This window comes from Rhinolophus sinicus, chromosome 7 (genome assembly GCF_057876585.1).
Source record: "Rhinolophus sinicus isolate RSI-liver-muscle chromosome 7, RSI-T2T, whole genome shotgun sequence".
Lineage (NCBI taxonomy): Eukaryota > Metazoa > Chordata > Mammalia > Chiroptera > Rhinolophidae > Rhinolophus > Rhinolophus sinicus.
Window position 1 is genome coordinate 37,640,861 of NC_142507.1, and position 12,056 is coordinate 37,652,916.

At 38.8% G+C, this 12,056-nt stretch overlaps 1 long non-coding RNA gene across 8 annotated transcripts in view; it reads left to right on the top strand.

The window, feature by feature from the left end:
- Window positions 1-11,195, top strand: part of LOC109459344 (uncharacterized) — a 144,402-nt gene extending 133,207 nt beyond the window's left edge. For 4 of the 8 annotated variants that reach the window (XR_012491650.2, XR_012491647.2, XR_012491651.2 and 1 more), the window contains 2 exons: window positions 6,815-6,992; window positions 8,548-9,174. This is a non-coding gene — a long non-coding RNA (uncharacterized LOC109459344). Of the gene's footprint in view, window positions 1-6,814; window positions 6,993-8,547; window positions 9,175-9,885 lie in introns of those variants that run through there. The other 4 variants (XR_012491648.2, XR_012491649.2, XR_016021737.1 and 1 more) reach the window with 4 other exon arrangements.
- Window positions 11,196-12,056: the final 861 nt, after the last annotated feature.

Genomic DNA, 12,056 nt, shown 5'->3' on the forward strand with positions numbered 1-12,056 from the left:
TTCTGTCACTAGAGATGACTTTGGATTGTCTATAAATGTAATCATACAGCATGTACTTTTTTTTTGGTCTAGCTTCTTTCATTCAGTATAAGGATTTGGAAAACTAGATGTAAAAAGTTCAGTTAAATCATATTTTATAGGTGATCCAACTTGTTTCACATAAAAACCTTGAGTTTAATTACATGGTACCATATGCACTGTAAACGTCAACAGTGAAGGTGATACTCAACTTTTTAAATATAATTATTCATCATTCCTCAGACTGAAACTTTGCTAGTTTCAAAAGCTATTGTCCTTTTGAAATTATTTTAAAAAGCAAGTGATCTGTGAAGTTCACCAGCAAGCCTACGTTTAAAAGAACGTAAAAAAAGACTCTCCGTTCACCAAAATATGTGGCCAAATAATCTAAAAAAGTGAAGGTGAGGGGGCCGACCCGGTGGCTCAGGCGGTTAGAGCTCCATGCTCCTAACTCTGAAGGCTGCCGGTTCGATTCCCACATGGGCTAGTGGGCTCTCAACCACAAGGTTGCCGGTTCAATCCCTCGAGTCCCACAAGGGATGGTGGGCTCCGCCCCCTGCAACTAAGATTGAACACAGCACCTTGAGCTGAGCTTCCACTGAGCTCCCGGATGGCTCAGTTGGTTGGAGCACATCCTTTCAACCACAAGGTTGCCAGTTCGATTCCTCGACTCCCACAAGGGATGGTGGGCTGCGCCCCATGCAACTAAGATTGAACACAGCACCTTGAGCTGAGCTGCAGCTGAGCTCCCAGATGGCTCAGTTGGTTGTAATGCGTCCTCTCAACCACAAGGTTGCTAGTTTGACTCCTGCAAGGGATGGTGGGCTGTGCCCCCTGCAACAAGAAAACGGCAACTGGACCTGGAGCTGAGCTGCGCCCTCCACAACTAAGACTGAAAGGACAACAACTTGACCCGGAAAAAAGGCCTGGAAATACACACTGTTCCCCAATAAAGTCCTGTTCCCCTTCCCCAATAAAATCTTTTAAAAAAAAAGTGAAGGTGAGGAGTAGCAGTTATGAGGTGAGAGGTAATCTGCTCAGTTAAACTGGACACCGCCCCCCTCAACACATATGCACATGCAGCTTGAACATATACTCATTTACACGTGCATACAAACAACACTACCTTTTTTCTTCCATAAATTGCTTTTAGCCCAGATGAGTTCAGCAATTACTTCACATTACCATTTTAATTTTCTTATATATTTAAAAGGATTAAAACTAAAAATAGTTTTAAAATAGTTCTGAGGTTTGGGTACACGTGCATGTAAAAATGCAAACCCTAGAATAGTTCACAAAATCACATCTTTTAACTTTTTAAAGTGTGTCACATACAGCAGCATGATATATGCCTAGGAGGCACTCAATGTATATTTTTCAAGGGAATGAAACAAAGCTTTCTGCTCTGTGATTGCATCTTCTCTGATAGGTCTCTTCACTTTGGCATACCTGAGAAACCAATGTTATCACTTCCTTCAACATAACATGCACTTAATCTGATTGTAATTTTTGTGAAGTTTGTCAATCTTTTTTCTTAAGTGTGGTTTTCCAGGACCCATTAGCTCCAAGTCAAGTAGTTGTTTCACTCTAGTTGTGGAGGGCGCAGCTCACACTGGCTCATGCAGGCATCCAACCGGCAACCCTGGTATTACGAGCATTGCGCTCTAATCAACTGAGCTAACAGGCCATCTCCTGTCAATATTTTTTCTTTATTAATGTGTATGCTTTATATATTAATCTTTTTCTTCTATGCCACATAGCCTAGGACTTTTTATATTGTTTTGGAGGAGGGGCGGCTGACTCTTTTCCATATCTCAGTTTCTGGCTTGTCATGTTGCATGTTTAACTCTCAGCTTAGGAGAGGACGCAGTTCCACAGAGCCTAGTACCGCAGAGCCTAGAACCATATACCTTATTGTAAGTTCTCAGTGGATTAAACCTGATCCACATTATCTTCCTGTCAGGTATGATATGATGCGTGAATTTTCATACTGTGCCTTTATTAACCATAAGCTGTTGTTTTCTTTTATGCGTATTAACTCCCACACATCACAGGAATGGAATCCTGTTATCTTGTGCCGTCTGGGAATATTGTGGCAGCTGGGAGTTTTGTATGTGTTACAGCTCAAGTTGTCTTTGTCTTGTCAAATGTTTTGTCTAGTTTTTATACTGGTGACAATGTTTTTGAAGATCCTTTCTGTATATTTTATTTTGGATCTGATACTCTTTTAAAGAACGGAAAAAATGTTAACCCTTCAAGTTCATTAACCAGAGAACACTATTTCTCATGTACCTACATGGCCAATTTCTGTTTATTTGAGAAACATTCTAGGATCCTTTGAAGCTTTCGTGTGGAAAAATAGTAAAAGTGAAAGGAACCTTTGGTTTCTAAATAAGCATGTATGTCATTTGGCTTACCTAAGCGGGCTATGAGTAGTACTCACTTCTTCTAGAGGACTGAATGCTAACTTTATTTGCAAGCAAAGACACTAAAGAAAGAAAATTAAACACTTAATTCTTCCTGGTATTTTCTCTTAGAGTTTTCTCATAGCTTGGAGCTAAAACACAACCCATAGGTTGTAGCTAAGACACATCAGAGCTTAGTTTCAAGAAATGATAAAAACAGTCTACTTTTCAAGTATCAGTTAAGGTAATGATATTGCTCATGCCAGTTTTGTTTTGTTTTTAATACCTCAGAGAGAAGTCCTGTGTGACTCCTTCTTTCATATCAAGCACTGAAAAGATCCCAGGGCGTATTGTTGGCTCTTCCCTCCGCCTCCTCACTACAGGGATGGGCTATGGAAGAGCAACAGCACCCTTTCAGGACTGTCCCCTCCCAATGCACGTGTCAGTGCCTCAGTTCTACTGAATCCTTTCTATTCTGCCATACCCCTTATTCGAACTAAGTAACTCCTGATAGTGAAACTGTTAAGCTGGTAGTGAGTGTATGAACTGAATTTCCCACCTTTGCTTGGAACATGGTGCTCACTAAAGTAATGGAAAATCAATTTAAAACAATAAATAGAGAACGCAGAAAGAGTAAACAAAATGTGGAAGGGCGAGGCTTGTTCTGACGAGTGACTAAGTAGGCAGTTTCCTGTGAGCCCTTTAAAGACTCATGTTTAAAAACCTGTTCTTCCCTCTTCGTTCTTAACTGGAAAGCAGACCAATGTACTTGAAAAAATGCTGATAATTAGGTGAAGCACAAGTATGTGGTTTATTTTTTAAATGAAGAAGAGACTATATGTTGTTCCAATAATCATAGTCTGTGAAATGGGGCGTCTTCTTCATCTGCTAAATTTTAAAATAAGCAACTTATTCATATCCATATAGATCACTTATCTATAGATTAGATCCCTACACTAGATCCTTTGGGCATTGTATACAATAAAAATTGACTTCTTTCATTAACTGTCATTTAAATTTATAAAAATAACACCTGTTACAATTTTTAAGTATCTACTGTGCTTTTCATACTAGGTACCACTATTAAGCTTGCTGGTGCTCTGTGTCTATTGGTGTTTTCTCTCCAAACTAAATGTACAGTCCATGAGAAGAGACCACATTTTACTCGTCTCTTTCCCTATAGTCCCCAACTCAGTGCTGTGTAGATGGGTGAGCTGAATTGACGTGAGGACACTTTAATGCAATGGGCCTGGAAAGGGGGACAGCAAGTGCAAAGGACTTGGCATATCTGAGAAACAGTAGGAAGGGAAAAGTTAAGTAAAGCTAGTGCAAAGAGGGAGCTGTGGATGGCGAGTTATCAGCAGAAGCCAGACCAGCCTCGGCCTTTTTGGCCATGGTAAGAACTTGGGATTTCTTTTGTGACTAGGAAGCTCTTGGAGGATTTTGAACAGGTAAATGGCTTGATCTGATCTGTGTTTTTAAAAGTTCACTTTGGTAGCTGTACAGATTGATAGAGGGCAAAAGCAGGGAAACTGGATGGAGGTTAATGGTTTCAGTAATCCAGGTGAGAGAAGATAGGTTGGATTAAGATGGTAGATTGAAAGATAGTACTAACCAACTTTAATTGAGCGCCTAGTACATCCAGGCTTAATTTCAAGTACGTTATATGTGTTAACATGATTTCTACAAACAACCTTATGAAATAGATGCTATTGTTATCTTCACTTTACATATGGGGAACCTGATGCACTTGTCCAGGTTACTCTGCAGGCCACTGTTAGCGCGAGGATTCAAACCCAGGCAATCAGGCCCCACACCTTGCCTGCTTAATCTTGTGCTACACAAAATCGGGACACATTCTGAAGGTATAACTGGCAGGTTTTGGTGGACATGGTGTTGAGTATGAAGAAACAAGCAAGAATCAAGGAAGACTCCTAGGACTTTGGTGTGAACTGTTGTGTGGCATTTATTATAATGAGGAAGACTAGATAGGGGAGAGGGAAAAGTGTTCTGCCTAGAACTCATTACGTTCAGGATGTTATATAGACAGCCATGTGGACACCTTCAGTACGCACTCTGAGCCCTTTGACACTTGACAAAGGACAGCTCTGTTGAAATGTAAGGTAGAAGCAATCTTGCAGAATGTAGAGACGTCTTCTGCTGGGATCCATCCATCAGCCTTCTCACGTATTCTTGTCAAATGCAATTTTCATTTGGGGACTTGAGTGCGATGTTTTGCTAACATAACACAGCAAAATACAGGTCAGCCAAGATGTCAGTTTTATCAGCAGCCGGGCAGGTGCTGAGCAAATGTTTGTAATAAGAATCTCCCAGAAATCTCCTCACCTCAGACCCAAGTCAGGAACGCCACATACTACAACCCTGAACTTTCTAGGATTTGAGGGCAAGTTCTCCCAGCTGGAGAGTTCAAGCTGACTCTGGCATCACCGCCCCAGTGCCCCTGCCTGCCGGTCACTGAACCTTGCCTGCATAACACACAAGATTGCACAATCCCAAACCTGCTCAGACTTACAAAATACCATCCCTTTGTCCCTGCTGCCCCTGACTTCAGTATTTGACTTTTCATTCCATCTGACCTGAGATGATGCAACTCCTTTAGACAGGCCTCAAATTTAAGATGAATTCTCCTGGTCCTGCCTATAGCGAGCCTAATGTCTCCTGAGGACGTTTTGCAAGATACCATGCTGGAAATGCTATCTTCATTAGTATGCTGGGTGGTTTCACAGATTTATATGTTTTTCAATATCGTCAAGCTCTGCACTTAGATACTTCGATTTAAAAGTACATCAATTTGACAACATGCTAGGTGCTTTACAAATATAGATTTTTTTTTTTTTGCCCTCAGGAAGCTTATAATCGAAAGAAGGTATACTGTTGAGCAATAGGAGATAAAATCTGAGTTCAAATTGAGTAACCCAAAATAATTGTTATAGGAACTGGACTGTAAAGGAAAAGTTCACCGAGAAGATAATGCTTGATATAAGCACTGGGGATTTGGGCAACTGAAGAACCAGACAGAGGAGGAGGATTTTAGGCAAGGGAAATCATACAAGCAAAGGGGAAGATATGGAAATTAAAAGAAATTTGGGGAGGCAGTGTGGATTTCTTTTGAGAACGTCAGAAAGTAATATTGAGATGGAGCTAATTTAATGATTCTCTTTTTTGTCAAGAGAAGAAGCTTAGGAAGTATTGGGTGAGCAGCCAAGAGTTACAGAAAGTAGTTGGGCAGAAGGAGGATATAATCTGTATTTTTTAAAGGAAATCTACCCCACCTCCCCACATTCCACTGCAGAATAATTGTGACTCACAATTTGAGGCATAAAGTGCTTTCAATATATCCTCCTTAATAAGGCCTTCTGGGACTTGAGTCAAAGAAAGCGTTTGGCTCTGGGCGGTCAGCTTCTCATGCAGCCATGGCCCTGTTTGCCTTTCACTTCAGACCTTTTTCTATCTTTACTCTGAGTTCTAGTCCATCAGTATCTTCACATTTTCTTCTTGACTTGACTTTTCTATCTTCCGTCTAACATGTGTGGGGACTTGTGTCAAGTCTCTTCAGGCTCATCTGCTATTCTAACTGCCTTTTACGAAAGCATTTCTGGTGACAGAGAAGGTTTCAGCCCCCTCAGTCCTTATTTTCCTTAATTCCTTTGCTACACTGAATACTGTTAACCTCAACTTTTATTACAATTCTCTTCTTCTTTGGATCCATTAAAGCCATGACCCTGGTTCTCCTCTTGCTTCTTGGGGTGACCTTCTCTGTCTCTCACTAAGCTTTCTTATAGTCCAACATTTTCAAAGTAAACCATTGCTCAAATCTCTGCCATCACCTTTCTCTTCTACACTTTCTACCAGGCCATCTTATCCATGCCAACATGTCTGACTATCTTCTCTGGGCAGATAGCCACCTATGAACCCTCCCCACCACCAGTTTCTTTCCCAGAGGCAATCACTTGAAACTTTTTCTATCAAGTTCTTCTAGTGGTTAGCTCTATATCTTTAAATAACATGTCTATATTGTTACTTCTTAACCAACTTTATACGTTAGCATTGTCTTCCCACTAAGAAATATGAAAATGTATAAGCCTATTCTTTATAATCTGAATATATGGTAGGCCTGGGGTAGTGAGAAGTAACCCTGCTTCTTCTCTAAGGCATGATAGCACTCCCTGTGCATAGTTCTAGTAAGGCAATTGCCACACTCTCTGAAATCATCAGTTTCCTTGTTGGTTCCTTCATGAGACGCTGAGCAACTTGAGGACAACAGCCCTATCTCTAACTCTATGTTCGCCAGACTTATCAGTGCCTTCTAGGGAGCAGGCAGGCTTATTATATCTCTTTATTGAATGAATCAATGACTCCTATTAATACAGCTACTGAGAAGCTGATGAGTCATGAAAAGGGGAAGATCTAAATGACTGATCATCCTAGAAGCAAGTGAATAACTGCTTTCAAGGTTGACTGACTAAATTTTCCTGCCACCCCGAATAGCCCAAACTTGACGTGGCCAAACATTGCACTGAGCATGGATAGCCTACATCTTCAGTGAGGGTAAGTGTTCTCGTGGTTTCTACATAATACAAGATGTTTAAATGTTAAAGTTATCATTACCGTCTAGAAGTAATTTTGGGTAATATAAAATCATAGTTGGTACATTATTTTACTAAGTATTTAATTAAATTAATTGATCTTTCAAAGAAGAGTTGGAGATTTATTCCATTTTTTAAAAATATTTCAAATTCTAATTTTAGTCAACTCTAACTTTATTATGTTCCATATTCTAGAATCAGAACCTAAAAATGTTATACCTGGGGCCACCGTTAACTATATTAAGAATGGACCTATAAGTTCCTCTTCAAACTTGATCTTTCTCCTAATTTCCTATCTCAGTAAATGGCATCTCCATGGACTAAGTAACCCAAGCCCAAACTTGTTGTATTGCCCTCTCCCTGTCCCCTACATGTACTCTGTGACCAGGTCCTATTGGTTCTATTTTTATTACATCCCTTGCATCTGTTTCCTCTCGCCACCCTCACTGTAACTCCCTTAATTCAGGCAGACTCTCATTTTCTTCCAATACCTTTGCAATAGCCTCCTGCTTCAGCTTCCTTCTACACCGAACAGTCCCTCTACCACATGCCACCAGAGTGGTCTTCCAAAACCACAAATCTCATTATGCTATTTCTTAAACCTACCCAGGTTGTTGGATGCTCAAGAGATCCCTTAGTCTGGAATGCCTTCCACTTTCTCCCTTCCTCTCCTTGGTGCAGACTACCCTAGAGCTTAACATTAGTTTGACTATTAATCCTGATTTGTCCAGAATGATCCCAATTTAACTTGTTATCTCAGTGTGTTTACTGATAGCAAGCCTTTGAGCATCCTCAAAAGATCCCTAGTGTATACATTTCCTAGCACTGCTATAACAAAATACCACAGACGGGGTGGCTTAACCAAAGGAAAGGTATTTTCTCATAGCTGTGGAGGCTAGAAGGCCAAGATGAAGATTTTTGGCAGGAAATGCTGAAAATCAGAGGCTCTTTGCACCCAGGCCTACTTCTGGATGCACCAGATACACAGGCTCAATTCCAGCAAAACTCAATTCCAGGCCTTACCCCACAATGGAATTCATGTTCCTAATATATACTACCTGTCTCCCAATTAATTGATTCTGGAATAAGAGTTAAGTCTCAACTCTGAGGAGCAAGAATCAGCATACCCAGAGGTTGTTTCTAATTCTAGGAATTTCAGGTCTATTGAATAACATGGCAATATAAATCGTTAACTTTACTGCCATCAAAAGTAATTATCCACATTGCATTAAAATGTACCAATGTATAATAATTTCATGAAAGCTAAACTATTTGCTTCCAAGAGTCACTAAAAGTTAAAACGGTGTTTGAGTGAAGCCTTGCTTAGAGAAATGAGAATGATTGTTTTATTTTTTGTAAACTGATTTTTATCAATGATGTGATTAGGTGCTTTTCAAAATGGTACAATTTGGAGAGAATAACACTTAGCTTTGACTCTTTAAAGCCACGGTATAACTTAATGAGTTTTATGTAACTTAGTCAATCAAATGTAACTTAATTTTTTTTCTTTGAATCAGATGTCCAGTTTGTGCCTGAGAGAAGAGGATATGGAATTGTTAAACTCAAAGAACAGGGTAAAAAACTGATCCATCTCACCTACCTGATATGGAAAGGATAACACAAAACCGGAATTGGTTTTTATGCAAAAACAAATTACTAATGTAAAGTAAAGAACGTTTCCTATCAACTTATTCTCTTTCTTTCAAAAGTGCTAAACATTGTTTTCACTTTATATGATACATCTATATCACTGATATGCCTTTCTTTATATAACAGAATATTATATTTCATTATATTTAGTTTTCAAATTACTCTTAAAAAACTAAACCCTCCATTGTCACTTCACTGAAATGAGAGAATTATTTTAAGCATTAAAGTGTTTACTCTTAGCTCCATTGCCATTGGTGGTAAAAGGATGTTTTGACATCCTTACATACTCGTATAACCAGGGCACATAGACAAATGAGGGGAGAGACCTGGCCTCCAGAAATATGTTTTACCTTCTGTGGCCCCATTGATTTTAATATAGTGCTTTGATATCATACCGGATAAAAAATCAGAATTACAGGTTTCTATTTGAGAGGGAAACTGGATAGGGGTAGGGAGACTCGTTATCATAAGATGTCTAGGAATTCTTAAGGATAAGGATAGAAAAAAATTTTATTAATTGCTCAGGGTGGATAAAAGGGAGACATTTTATTATATAATGAGAAGACTTCTTCCCTCAAATAGCTTATTAAATTTAATTTAAAGAATCTTGTTTTACAAAATATTTAAAAACATATTTTAAAAAGACTCTCTTAATAATGTTTCATTATAAACTTCTATGACTTATTGAGTTATTTAAAAATATATGAATTTTAAGTATTTACCCCTGCTTTGTTTCTCTTCCATGCTCAAAGTAGAACATTCTGTAAGTTTAACACCTATAAAAGAAGAGTTTAATGATATTAGAAAGTTCATCAAACCAGGTGACATTTAAGCATAGTTCATAGTTTTTTTCCTTCTAATTTTTGCCCTCACATTATATTTGGTAATAGATATACCCTCTTTCTTATATGCTTGGTAGATGCATTCCTAGGTCATAGGAACATATGGACTCTTGGAATGTGTCCAGAATACCACCATGTTGATCCCATTTGCAAAGACTATGACTGATAAAGTAAAATAAGCCACATTGACGATAATGAAGAACTGCAATTAATGAGCATGAAGTGTCTTTGTATTCTATCTCCCATTTTCTGGAATCTCTTATTTATCTGGAATTCTGTTTTTTACTACAAAGTTTAAATAGGATTTTCTCTTAAAACTTAGTGGTTTAAAACAGAACGACTTATTCTTTTATATTTCTGTAGGTCAGAAGTCCAAGATTGGGTCTTGTACGGTAGGGTTAAAATCAAGACGTCATCAGAACTGGTTCCTTCTGAAGGCTCCAAGGAAGAATCTATTCCCTGATTTTTCCTACTTCTAAAGGCTGCCTGCATTCCTTGGCTCATGACCCCTTAGTCACACATCTCCAACCTCTTGATTCCACCATCACATTTCCTTGTACTGACTTTGATCCCTCTGCTCCCTCTTATAAGGACACTTGGGATTCCATTGAACGCACTCAGGTAATCCAGGTTAATCTCTGCATCTCAAGATCTGTAACTTAATCGCACGCACAAAGTGAATAGGATGCTTTGGCCTAGAAGCATCCTATTCAGAAGTTTCAAGGGTTAGAATACGGCTCTTGTGGGGCAGGGGGATGTTATTCAACCTACCATGTCCTTATTGACTTAGGTATTTTTATCCTATCGCTTTACATTTCTGTAGATTTATTTTTTACCATAAGGATGTATAACAAACAATATAGTTTAAATTTGTTTTAACATCCCCCAACCTATATAATGGACATTGCTTTCTTTGACTCCCCTAGTGGATAAGGCTAATGGGAGGCAGAGCCCAAATTCTTGCTACAGAAGTTCAAGGGGCAGATCCTTCCTCCCCCAATACCCTGGCATCTGGACTGTGGTCATATGACTTCTGCTAAGCCCAGGTGAGTTCCAGCTCCAAGTCGCAGAGACCATTTAGACATTCTTCAGAGAACGGTAATGGTAACCAGGGTCCAGTGACAACATATCCATACAGCTCCTGTGGCAAGACCTGTGCTGTGTTTCCTTCTGCTTAACCTTCCTTGTTTCCAGACATTTGTTTCTGAACCTGGGCTTCCAACTGTCCATTTTAAGAACTGCTACACAATGGAATACTATTCAGCGGTAAGAAAAGATGAAATAGGACCATTTGTGACAACATGGATGGATCTTGAGAGTGTAATGCTGAGCGAAATAAATCAGACTGAAAAAGCAGAGAACCATATGATTTCACTGATATGTGGTATATAAACCAAAAACAACAAAAGAACAATACAGACAAATGAGGAACAAAAACTCATAGGCACAGACAATAGTTTAGTGGTTATCAGAGGGTAAAGGGGAAGGGGGGTAATAGATGAGGGTAAAGGGGATCAAATATATGGTGATGGAAGGAGAACTGACTCTGGGTGATGAACACACAATGTGATTAATAGGTGATGTAATACAGAATTGTACACCTGAAATCTGTGTAACTTTACTAACAATTGTCACCCCAATAAACTTTAATTAAAAAAAAAAGAACTGCTCATTGTCTTTCAAATGAATTTCTTTTATGTTTAATTTAGTCAGTTTCTATTGCTTTCACAAACAACCTTCATTGATTCAGGGTTCTTTTTTCTTCTTTAATGATTTTTTTTTTTTAAATGATTGATGGTAGCCTGAGGGGGGGGGTCTCATCATAATTATGTATCATTAATTGAGTATAAAAAATAAATGTCAGTAAGAGGGAGAGCGTTTATTAATCCAAGCTCTTAGCCCAATGCATAGCTAGCACCTGTACAGTGATAAATGGGTCCTTAATGATAGCCATGAGATACACATCACCTTTTAATCAGCAAGGAATGATTTATGTTTTGTTTAGGTATTGAGTTTATTTTCTAGTTGATATTACCAAATATGGACTTCACTCTTAATAACCAAAATATTTGATCAACTGGAATGCTTTAGCCTTTAACCACAAGATAAATAGAAATGTATTAAATAGTTATGTCATATTTACCACACATTGTTGACTTTTTTAATTCAAAAGCCTTGGTTATTATAGCGAAGTTTGAGGAAATAGCACATTCAAACAACCACAATGTTTGTGTTTAGTAATATTTTACCCATAACACTTATTAAATGCCTGCCATGTGCTAGCCTCTGTAAGAGGTGCTGGGTACAAAGATGAATAAGGCTCCTGGCTCCTCATACAATGCCTGGCAGTGGCAAGAGACACTCCATGAATGCTTTTTGAATTAATGACCTAATCCCTGTCTCTAAGGAGCTCTATCCTGTGGGAAAGACAGACACCTCATTGTGGCATATCATGCTATGTCAGTGCCCAAAATAGTGAATTTGTGGGAGAGTGGGTGTGGAGAGGAACTGCTGGCATGTTTCAGATGCCTTGT